This window comes from Rutilus rutilus, assembly GCF_951802725.1.
Source record: "Rutilus rutilus genome assembly, chromosome: 6".
Classification (NCBI taxonomy): domain Eukaryota; kingdom Metazoa; phylum Chordata; class Actinopteri; order Cypriniformes; family Leuciscidae; genus Rutilus; species Rutilus rutilus.
This window is the reverse complement of record NC_140214.1, coordinates 10,250,605-10,263,051: the sequence shown is the minus strand read 5'-3', so window position 1 is coordinate 10,263,051 and position 12,447 is coordinate 10,250,605. Positions and strand designations below refer to the sequence as shown.

The 12,447-nt window shown below is 32.9% G+C and overlaps 1 protein-coding gene and 1 long non-coding RNA gene across 2 annotated transcripts in view; both read left to right on the top strand.

Moving 5' to 3' along the window:
• The window catches only part of LOC311291562 (uncharacterized protein), a 178,831-nt gene that overhangs the window by 76,754 nt on the left and 89,630 nt on the right, over positions 1 to 12,447 (top strand).
• Positions 430 to 3,999, top strand: LOC311291637. The gene is made up of 3 exons (XR_014627591.1): positions 430 to 760; positions 3,776 to 3,820; positions 3,916 to 3,999. It is a non-coding gene; the product is annotated as an uncharacterized lncRNA (long non-coding RNA).

Below are 12,447 nucleotides of genomic sequence, written 5' to 3'. Positions count from 1 at the left end.
GTTACACTTTAAGTACAATCAAAATGGATGTTTACTTTAAATTACATAACTGACTTTAAAAATGAGTTAAATCTCGTATATTTTATAAAGAAAAGTTGAAAAACAAAACAGAAATGTTGAATTTGCTGAAGACAGAGGCATCATAATGCTTTTTAACTAATGGTTAGTAGACTAATAGTTTTACAAATTCAGTTTTAACTCATAGAAAACTGCCTCATTTTACAAGGTTTGTAAATTAAGTTACTGGTGGATGAGATTAGATATATAATGTGCTGTAAGATGCAAACAAAAAGCATATAAATAAATAAACTAATAGACTAACTAACAGAAGGTCGAGACAGCCGTCCTTCTTTTGAAACGATCTTCACCCATAGAATAAATGCATCGCACAGATCGAAAACGAAAGTAAACTCTGTCTCTGGTATTTTGTACACGTCAGTAGAAGGTTGTATAGCGTAAACCTGTTGTCAAAAATGGATAAAGTCCTTTTGAAAAGCAAAATTAAGCTCATCCGTTGGCTTAAACCGGATTGGATTAATATTTTGCAACATGTTCAAGTGCACGAACTTATAACAACGACAGAATACGGTGATCTTAAATCTATGACAGTTCCCAGGGAGGGAGTTATCAAGCTTCTGGACATCATCCATGGAAAGGGTGAAAATGTTTGTCGATTTTTTTTTTTAATTGCTGAAAAACGATGATGTGAATGAATTTTCTCCTGAACTCAGAGAATGGATCAAAACAGTGGACACTTCAGGTATGTTGCTTTAAATGAAATGCATTGTGCACAGTCTTTGCCTATTAGAATTATAAAGTTATAAAGTAAGTGGCCTATTTTAGCTTGAAGTCGTGGAACTGGACAGTAGCCTAGTCTTTTTATAAGATTGGGTTTGGGAATAGCCTACTAGGCTGAGTTTTCGTATAGAGATCATTCGTGAAAATGTAGCCTAGGCCTACTTAAAGATGTCCGGTATTTTCATCTTATGAATAAACAAAGTGTAGGCTATGTGCAATGTTTCATAGGGTTCTCACATCCAACCTCAGTAAGAAGATTGCCCACTTTTGGCAAATTCGTTACGGTAGCACATGTGCTCAACTTCAAGTAGCTACATACAAAGTTAATAGCCTAATCAAAAAAGTAGTTTAGCCGACTTCATGAATGAACAAAGGGTCGTCGACGAGTTATGGTGTTTTAAAAAACAAATAGCCTTAAATAAAATTAAAATAAACATGTCTATAAAACATACGCCCCCTTTATAGTCCTAGACCATGCGTGCTTGAGCTATTTAAACTGAAAGCAACTTGCACTGACATATCTTATAGCCTATATCAGTGCCATTGTTTTGTCTCAAGATGCACACACGGTTTAGGCCTATAGCCTCTGGAAATCCAGAGTTCTCGCGGGAGCACAAATTGAATTTAAATAATAATTTAAAATAACATGGTCTTGGCTTTCTCTCTCTCTCTCTCTAGAGTCGGCAAACACTACGGTACAATCAGGCATCCAAGTAACAAGTTAGTGTGGTTTATATTTATTTGCAATGGGAAACATAATAGAGTGCAACAGCCGGGTTCAGGAAGTAAAACTACATTAGGCCTACCCATGAAAATTACTCCAATCAGAGTCGAAAAAAGTAACACACTCCAAAATAGCTCTTTATATCCACCCACTCCCATGAAGCATTGCGAATGATGTAATCTCCCTATACCCTCTCAAAATACTGAAATATATACTATATATATATATATATATATATATATATATATATATATATATATATATATATACACACACACACAATATATAGCCTATTCAGTAGTTTTATATTTATCCATCGTTATTAATTTGATTATGCTTTTCGCAATGCTTCATGTTTTTAATTCTTTCCCTCACTAAAACAGTTAAGTAGGCTACACAGTCTTGTACCTTTGTCTTTTTGTCCGATTTTAATTAAAAAAAAAAAATGTTTTGCTTAAAATCAAAGTTTGTAGTGTTGTGATTCTCCTCGTAGTTGATTTGCTTGTTTCATGTCTTGACAAAGACTATTTTAAAATCACTATGAGAAAAAATACAGAAAAAATACGTCCGGAACCAGCGATGCTGAAAAAGGGGACGGGCACTTGCACTCTATTGAATGTATTGTATGAACTTCAGTCACACTTTTGTCTTGTCGCACATGAATTGTTTAAAAGCATTTGCATGAATAAGAGATCATATGTAATATAGGCCTACACTTTTTTTATTATTCTGATTGGATAATTATCAAGATCGAGGCCAAGCCTTGTGTATACAATTTTTATGTAGCAGCGTACGTGAAAAAAAATAAAAAATAAAAAAACTCCGATCACGGAGTCATCTCCGATCATCCTCTCTGCGCAAGGGCCCCTGGGCACGTGCCCAGATTGCCCGTATGGTATAGATCCGGCCCTTAGATTCCTTGGATCTTTTTACAACAGGGAGCTAGCAAATTCACACAAATGAAACGTTAAACAACTGATAATTTACAACAATCCGTTTACATTCATATGCCTGCAATCTCTCTCATTGTTTTTCCGGGAATCTCACTCTTGATTTGAGCAAATAAGCTAAAGAGGTTGAAAAACACCTATCCCCGTTTTAAAACGCCACAAAATTGTGAAACGCCCTTTTTTGTTCCACAGCCTCCGCGGCAGGAGTACATGGACCAATCATATTGTCTTTTACCTTAAACCACTTTCGTTTTATTCGACTAAACCGCACTTTATTTCCGTGGAACAATGAAACTTATCCCCGCAGGGAAAGTAAGTTTGCAGCATACTCACACAGACATGTAAAAAACAATCACAGTTGGGATATATAAACAATAATTTAATACAAATAAATTGAATTTAAATAACCAGACCAGCTGACCATCAATTAACACCAGAAGAAGAATTTAAAAATGTAATTGCTTAGGCTACTTTTAAAGTAGGCCTATTCTTCAAAATAGCTACACAAGATATTAACTAGGGATGCACTGATACCGCTTTTTCCAGAACGCGTCCGATACTGTTACTTTCATTTTCTGATTCATTTTGTGATCAGCAGTATTTATCAGGTGCAAAACAATGAGAATCTCAGTTAGAGTGACAGCATTAAACTGGAACAGATCAATTTAAAATAAATACAAATATTAAAACTAGAATAACAATTACTGTATTGAAGAACTGTTGGTGAATTGTTTTTTTAACAGGTTAATTTGCATGAACAGCGAACAATAGACTTTGTTCATATTTGTGTTGTGTGGCCTATAAAGCCTAAAGGGTTAGTTCACCCCCAAAAATTAAAAAAAAGTTATCACTCACCCTCATGCCATTCCAAATCCATAAGACTTGTTCATCTTCGTAACACAAGTGAAGATATTTTAGCCTAAATTATATCCGTTCATCATCTATCTCTTCATAAATTTTGGACTAAACCGCTCAATTTATGTGAATTAGTTTCACAAACTCTTTATAAACTTTTTGAAAGTGTCAAAGTGGTAGTTGCGTAGCAGTAAATGGAGGGACACAAAGCTCTCAGATTTAATTAAAAAATATATTCATTTGTGTTTCAAAAATGAACAAAAGTCTTTCAGGTTTGGAGCAACTTGAGGTGTGAGTAATTGACATACTTTTCATTTTTGTGTGAACTATCCTTTTAAGGCTAGTACTCCGAAGGATAGTGGTTCACTTCCTTCAAGGAATGAGACTTCAAAAGACTGTGGTGACAGATTTCTCAGTGATCTTAAATATCTTTTTTTATTATCAATAGCACCAAGTGAAGGTGTAGAACCTCCTGAACACAGAAGGATCCCAGGTCTGATTTTAACACTGAACATTTCTATTACATATTCTCACACATATTTTACACTCTTCTGAAGACTAACTTAAATCATCTTTTGTTTTAATCAGAAGCTGAATTTGTGAACACACACGGAGATGAACTCATTCAGAGAGTTTCATCAGTGATGGCGATTGCTGACAGTTTGAAGAGCAAAAAGATGATTACTGGTGAAACGTGGAGAACAATTAAAGCTGCAGAACCACAACCAAAGAAAATGAGACTCTTGTTTGATTCTCTCGACTCTGGAGGAGCTTCTGTAAAAGCAGAATTCTACAAACTGCTGAAGGAGAACGAACCTTATCTAGTAGATGAACTGGAGTCTGGACCCAATGGACCTTCACCACAGTAATGCTGAGAGAGAGTTTGAGGCATAAAGAGCAGCTCCGCTGTTATTATACTGTACATTTTTATAGATGTACATGTTATAAGTTTCTGTTTTCCAAATTTTTAACTGTATATCCAGATTTAAATTACATCGTAATCTCCTTTTTTTTTTTTTGTCCCCACTGTATTTATGCCTGTTGATGTAATACACTTGTTTTAGCATATGATGCTGTTACTATGACAACATGAGTTACTACGAAATGTTTTTTTTTTATATTACTGTGGAAAAATAACCACATACAATTAAAAAGAAATTTTTAAGTTGCTGTGGGAAAATTTATATGGGTCATATTTTTTCTTTCTTTTTTTTACATTTTCAAAAGATGAATAAAACGTATAAATGAAAAATAGAGTTAATAATAAACAATATGAAGTACAGTTTTTTTTAACAGGAGTATGAGGAAATGGATCTCAAGAGTCACACTGAACATGCTCTCATATTCATACACTTTAAACACAGTATTGCACATTCATTCCCTTTCCATCGCTATGTGAATCTGATCATCAAATTCATCTTCTCCTCATACATAAAGGTGCCAAATAAGCCTCAAAATTACCAAGAGACCTAACATGGTTAATGTAAACCCATTTCATAACTGTGCACCAGAAAACTTAAACAGACCAGCTCACTGTAAAATTTTTACTTTATTTCTGACAAAACTGATTAGAGTTTCTAATTGGTTGGACCGAACTGTATTGATCATTGCATATTTTGAACGTTCAAAAATGTTTAATATAGACCAAGGGTCAAGTCTTGTAAATTTAGCCTAAATCAAGCCAGATTTAAACAGCTGCAGAAACATATTCTGCTCAAACTGAAATCATCTGCAGAGCAAAAGTTGCCATGGTTTTTGAGCTTACATAATAAAAGCCCTTTATTTTGCATAAAAAAAAGATTTTATAGAAACTCAGGATTTGAATGACAAAATTTCTTTAATTTTAATATTATTTTAAACTTTGCTCTGATGATCTGATTCAATATCCCTTTCCAGAATTTAGACAAATGTACAAATCATGATCATAAACGTTTTGTTAAAAAAAAATACAAAAAATTCTCCTTTTTTCTCCTTTACATTGCTTATACGTAAAGTCTCCAAACATTTGTTTTTAAATCTACTTGATTTAATTAATTAATGATAAATGCAGTAACCAATCAATTAGATCTCTTTTTGTTAATATCTCTTCTCCACCGTCTAAATTTGTTTAATACGTTTCCCTCGTTTGAGTGGGGACATTTTTGGGGAGTTCTTAGTCGGTATTGTGCAACAAATAAAACCAAAGAAGTGTCATTTAAAATTTCTCACAGAATATATCCTGTGAAAGACACATTAGAGCGTTTTCATCTGGATATTGATTACAATGGCTGTTTTTGTAATTGTGAAAGAGAGTCTATATTGTGCACTTATTTTTTTAAAGGCCATGTTCATTTTTCTTTTGGTATGAGATCTGTGTTAAAATGAACTGCAATCTAGTCTTAAATTTGTCATCTGTTTTACTTATATATATATTATAGATTTGTTTTTGTTATTAGGAAAATTTCATAATTATCAAACTAAATGGAGTAACTCAAAACCCAATTTTACTCATTTTAAAACAGCCTTTAAAATGTATTTAGAATCTGTTAAGTAAAAATAAATAAATAAATAAATCGAAAAGCCCAAATAAGGCCTATCTCTGCTAAATTAATTTAACATGTTTGTGATGCCCTTTATTTTCAAGTTTACTTTTTTTTTGCTTCTTTTTATTTAAATTATTGTTGTGTTTCAATTTATACTTACAAAATGTGAAAATGTGTAAAAAAAAATGGACGACGCACCATTTTTTCTTTATTTTTTTTTTATGGACGATGCACCTTCACTTCCTGTACAGACCATAAAGATGTTGCACATGCGCGGTCAACACAAAATGAAGAAATAGGCTACTCTCGGAGACCAGACAAGTCGGTGTTCTCGAGTAAATATTTGTTAAAAATGAACGAATCGTTCATGACAGACCCATCATCACTAATGGAAAAGTGTCAGAGCATCAAGGAGCTCCTGTGTCAAATTTTTGATGATCTTGGGATAGAAAACCAAAAGAAGTTTAAAAGCAAATTGTGCGATCGGAAGAAAAAACCGCACGTCGAAATATGTACAGTCGACAAAGTTATAGACTCTGCAGATCTCGCCGATTTAATGGTGAAAACTTTAACATTGAAGGACGCGGTTCCTGTAACACTCGAAATATTAGAGGCTATTGGCTGTAATCAACAAGCAGTGGAGCTCAAACAACGCACAAGAGACAGTAAGTAAAACTATTGTAAATCATAAATGCGAAACTAAATTTAGATGTTTCGTTTCAGACTTTCTATCTGACAAGTTTTCTTATTGTGGAAAAAGCATTTTCTGCCATTGACTCGATTTTAGCAATAACAAGATAACTGATGGATCCATTATGGTATGGTAATATGCTAACTACAGTGCAATGCAAATAGTAAATATGAGATAGTGAGAAGTAATAGTAAATAGTTTAGTCAATAAAATAAACAAATAAAATAGTAATGAATAGTATAATTATATAATATCATAAGTACAATAATATATTGATTATAGCATATAGTTTATGTAATACTATAATAATAGCAATAGAATATGAAATATCAATTACAGAATATAGACAATAAAAAATAAATTAAATAGTGACTATGAATAGTACAATAGTACAATAATTTAACAGCATAACTATAATAGATTGATAATCGCAAGTGGTATAATATTATAATAACAATATTAAAGGGTTAGTTCACCCCAAAATTAAAATTCTGTCAGTAATTACTCACCCTCATGTTGTGCCAACCGCGTAAGACCTTCGTTCATCTTCGGAACACAAATTAAGATATTTTTGATGAAATCTGAGCCATGTTTCACTCCTCCATAGGCTTCCAGTGTGACCGAAACTTGCTGGCCCAGAAAAGTTATTAAAGAGATCGTTAATATAGTCCAAGTGACTCCAGTGGCTCAATCTTAAGTATATCAAGCGACGAGAATACTTTTTGTGCGCAAAAACAAACAAAAATAACGACTTTATTCCACTATTCATTTCCTTCTCTCTGGATGTCTAGTTGGTTTGCGTAGTGTTTTTGCGCAGCACGTCTGTGTTACACGTCACCACGTAGGCTCACTATTGGCCGACGCCGGTCATGTGTGTGTTGCGTGATGACGTGCAACACTATGGAATGCCAAAGCTGCCAATATTAAAAATAAATAAATACATAAATAAATATACAAATAAATGTAAAAAAGAATAAATAAATAAATAAATAAATATATAAATAAATATACATAGAAAAGCAAAAAAACGAAAATAAATAATTATTTATACATTTATTTCCTTATTTATGTATATATTTATTTTTTTCCATATTTATTTATTTATTCTTTTATTTATTTATACATTTATTCATTTATACATTTATTTATTTTTACATTTATTTATTTATACATTTATGTATTTCTACATTTATTTATTTCTTCATTTATTTCTTCCTACATTTCTTCCTGCGTAGGGTAATGAGGAGGGCGTGGTTTACCTCAGACATAGCAATCGAGCTCAGAGTAAGCGAAGGCGAAGGGTTGAGGCTTTGTATTCATGGTTACAAATGAAATGTTTAACCTTTTAAAACACAATTTTATTAAATAATATTGATTGAATGATACTTCTCCATTGAGCTTTGATTATGGGGCGTGTTTCAACCGAACCAGGAAAAAAAATTCCTCTGCACTCAATTGGATAGACCTACAACCAATCAGAGCAACGGAGTAAGTGACGTATGTTTTTCATTCATGTTTCCGATCGCGGTTCACTGTTCCTCTTTTAAAATTAATGCGCTGTCGATATCTTCTATAACAGACGCGATGGCGGAATCTACACATGATGTTTCATAAACAAATTTCAGGAGGAGCACATTCAAACTAGATGCGAAAGTTCGTCGAGACAAACTTTAAGTTGGCTTGATAAAGTCGGACCAGAAAGTTTGAAGAAGTTTGAAGTTTAAATTAGTTTGAAGTTTAAATTAGTTTGAAGTAGTTTGAAGTTTAAAGTAGTTTGAAGTTTAAAGTAGTTTGAAGTTTAAAGTATTTAAAAGTAGTTTAAAGTATTTTGAGTGGTTGGTTAGTTGTCACAGATGGTTACTATGGAGTTTTTATAGAGTTCTTAGCATGATCTTGGCATTATTTAACACAAAGAAAGAAAGAAAGATAGGTTAGAAAGATAAAAAGGTTAGAAAGAAAGATTAGTTCGAAAGAAAGAAAGAAAGAAAGAAAGAAAGAAAGAAAGAAAGAAAGAAAGAAAGAAAAAGAGTAGTTAGAAAGAAAGAAAGAAAGAAAGAAAGAAAGAAAGAAAGAAAGAAAGAAAAAGATTAGTTAGAAAGAATGAAGGAAAGATTAGTTAGTTAGAAAGAAAGAAAGATAGGTTAGAAAGATAAAAAGGTTAGAAAGAAAGATTAGTTAGAAAGAAAGAAAGAAAGAAAGAAAGAAAGAAAGAAAGAAAGAAAAAGAGTAGTTAGAAAGAAAGAAAGAGAGAAAGATTAGTTAGAAAGAATGAAGGAAAGATTAGTTAGTTAGAAAGAAAGTTAGAAAGAAAGAAAGAAAGAAAGAAAGAGAAAGAAAGAAAGAAAAAGAGTAGTTAGAAAGAAAGAAAGAAAGAAAGAAAGAAAGAAAGAAAAAGAAAGAAAGAAAGAGAAAGATTAGTTAGAAAGAATGAAGGAAAGATTAGTAAGAAAGAAAGAAAGATAGGTTAGAAAGATAAAAAGGTTAGAAAGAAAGAAAGAAAGAAAGAAAGAAAGAAAGAAAGAAAGAACAAAAGAAAGAAAGATGGATTAGTTAGAAAGAAAGATAGATTAATTAGAAAGAAAGAAAGATGGATAAGTTAGAAAGAAAGAAAGAAAGAAAGAAAGAAAGAAAGAGAAAGAAAACGAGTAGTAAGAAAGAAAGAAAGAAAGAAAGATCAGTTAGAAAAGAATGAAGGAAAGATTAGTTAGAAAGAAAGAAAGAAAGATAGGTTAGAAAGATAAAAAGGTTAGAAAGAAAGATTAGTTAGAAAGAAAGAAAGAAAGAAAGAAAGAAAGAAAGAGAGTAGTTAGAAAGAAAGAAAGAAAGAAAGAAAGAAAGAAAGAAAGATAGATTAGTTAGAAAGAATGAAGGAAATATTAGTTAGTTAGAAAGAAAGAAAGAAAGAAAGAAAGAAAGATGGATTAGTTAGAGAGAAAGATAGATTAATTAGAGAGAAAGAAAGATGAATAAGTTAGAAAGAAAGATAGATAGATTAGAAAGAAAGAAAGAAAGAAAGAAAGAAAGAAAGAAAGATGGATTAGTTAGAAAGAAAGATAGATTAATTAGAAAGAAAGATGGATAAGTTAGAAAGAAAGATGGATTAGTTAAAAAGAGATAGATAGATAGTTTAAAGTTTAAAGTAGTTTGAAGTAGATAGATGGATGAGTTTATTTGTTTAAATGAGTCTCAATGGCTCATATAGTATATAGAACGGCAGTTTGGTTTAGTCTTCAAGGTGTTTAGATTTAAATTTTTGTCGGTTTGAATTTTTTAGAACTCCCCAATGTAAGTCAATGGGAGTTTTTGAATGAGTTTTTTCGAGTTTTGATCGTCATTTTTAGGAAAACCGTAAGTCCGATCAGTCTGAAAATAGATAGCACACTTAGTCAGAAAAGTTTGAGTGTCTGAGCCGAGTTTGGAGTATGTAGAGTTAAAGCTCTAGGAGGAGTTACATATAGAAATTTTTAGTCTCAGAAGAATAATAATAACTAGATTAAAAAGTTCGTCGAGACAAACTTTAAGTTGGCTTGAGAAAGTTTGGACCGGAAAGTTTGAAGTTTAAAGTAGTTTGAAGATTAAAGTAGTTTGAAGTTTAATTTAGTTTAAAGTTTAAAGAAGTTTGAAATTTAATTTAGTTTAAAGTTTAAAGTAGTTTAAAGTTTAAAGTAGTTTTAAGTTTAAAGTAGTTTTAAGTTTAAAGTAGTTTTAAGTTTAAAGTAGTTGTAAGTAGTTTGAAGTTTAAAGTACTTCGACGTTTAAAGTAGTTTGAAGTTCAAAGTAGTTTAAAATTTAAATTAGTTTGAAGTTTAAAGCAGTTTAAAGTTTCAAGTAGTTTAAAGTTAAAAAGTTGCTAGGCTGTTGCTAGGGTGTTCTGGGTCGTTGCTATGTTGTTGCTAGGCAGTTGCTAGGGTATTATGGGTGGTTGCTATTGTGTTGCTAGGTGGTTGCTAGGGTATTCTGGTTGGTTGCTAGGCGGTTGCTATGGTGTTGCTAGGGTATTCTGGGTGGTTGCTAGGCGGTTGCTAGGGTGTTCTGGGTGGTTGCTATTGTGTTGCTAGGTGGTTTCTAGGGTGTTCTGGGTGGTTGCTAGGCAGTTGCTAGGGTATTTTGGGTGGTTGCTAGAGTGTTCTGGGTGGTTGTTAGGCAGTTGCTACGGTGTTCTGAGTGGTTGCTATGGTGTTGCTAGGGTGTCCTAAGGTATTTTGGGTGGTTGCTAGGGTGTTCTGGGTGGTTGCTATGGTGTTGCTAGGGTGTTCTAAGGTATTTTGGGTGGTTGCTAGGGTGTTCTGGGTGGTTGCTATGGTGTAGCTAGGGTGTTCTAAGGTATTTTGGGTGGTTGCTAGGGTGTTCTGAGTGGTTGCTATGGTGTTGCTAGGGTGTTCTAAGGTATTTTGGGTGGTTGCTAGGGTGTTCTGGGTGGTTGTTAGGCAGTTGCTACGGTTTTCTGAGTGGTTGCTATGGTGTTGCTAGGGTGTTCTAAGGTATTTTGGGTGGTTGCTAGGGTGTTCTGGGTGGTTGTTAGGCAGTTGCTAGGGTGTTCTGAGTGGTTGCTATGGTGTTGCTAGGGTGTCCTAAGGTATTTTGGGTGGTTGCTAGGGTGTTCTGAGTGGTTGCTATGGTGTTGCTATGGTGTTCTAAGGTATTTTGGGTGGTTGCTAGGGTGTTCTGGGTGGTTGCTATGGTGTTGCTAGGGTGTTCTAAGGTATTTTGGGTGGTTGCTAGGGTGTTCTGGGTGGTTGTTAGGCAGTTGCTAGGGTGTTCTGAGTGGTTGCTATGGTGTTGCTAGGGTGTTCTAAGGTATTTTGGGTGGTTGCTAGGGTGTTCTGAGTGGTTGCTATGGTGTTGCTAGGGTGTTCTAAGGTATTTTGGGTGGTTGCTAGGGTGTTCTGGGTGGTTGCTAGGCGGTTGCTAGGGTGTTCTGGGTGGTTGCTATGGTATTCAGGGCGTTTGATATGGTGTTACTAGGTGGTTGGTAGTTGTCACAGATGGTTACTATGGAGTTTTTATTTATTATTTTTTTTAGAGTTTATAAGTGTACAAGTTTTTGAGTTGAGAGTTTATAAGTTTAAATGAGTTTAGAGTTCAGAATTTATTAATTTATGAGTTTAAGAGTTCATAAGTCTATGAATTCATGAGTTTATTAGTTAATTAGTTATTAAATTTAAGTTAATTAGTTTATAAGTGTATGAGATTAGAGTTTATTAGTTTAAATGAGTTTCATTGGCTAATATATATAGAATGGCAGTTTGAATTAGTTTTCAAGGGATTTAGATTTAAATTTTTGTCGGTTGGTGAGTTTGAATTTTTTTAGAATGCCCAATGTTAAGTCAATGGGAGTTTTTCCGAGTTTTGATCGTCATTTTTAGGAAAACCGTAAGTCCGATCAGTCTGAAAATAGATAGCACACTTAGTCAGAAAAGTTTGAGTGTCTGAGCCGAGTTTGGAGTACGTAGAGTTAAAGCTCTAGGACGAGTTTCATATAGAAATTTTAGTCTCAGAATAATAATAATAATAATAATAACTAGATTAAAAAGTTCGTCGAGACAAACTTTAAGTTGGCTTGAGAAAGTTTGGACCGGAAAGTTTGAAGTTTAAAGTAGTTTGAAGATTAAAGTAGTTTGAAGTTTAATTTAGTTTAAAGTTTAAAGAAGTTTGAAATTTAATTTAGTTTAAAGTTTAAAGTAGTTTAAAGTTTAAAGTAGTTTTAAGTTTAAAGTAGTTTTAAGTTTAAAGTAGTTTTAAGTTTAAAGTAGTTGTAAGTAGTTTGAAGTTTAAAGTACTTCGACGTTTAAAGTAGTTTGAAGTTCAAAGTAGTTTAAAATTTAAATTAGTTTGAAGTTTAAAGCAGTTTAAAGTTTCAAGTAGTTTAAAGTTAAAAAGTTGCTAGGCTGTTGCTAGGGTGTTCTG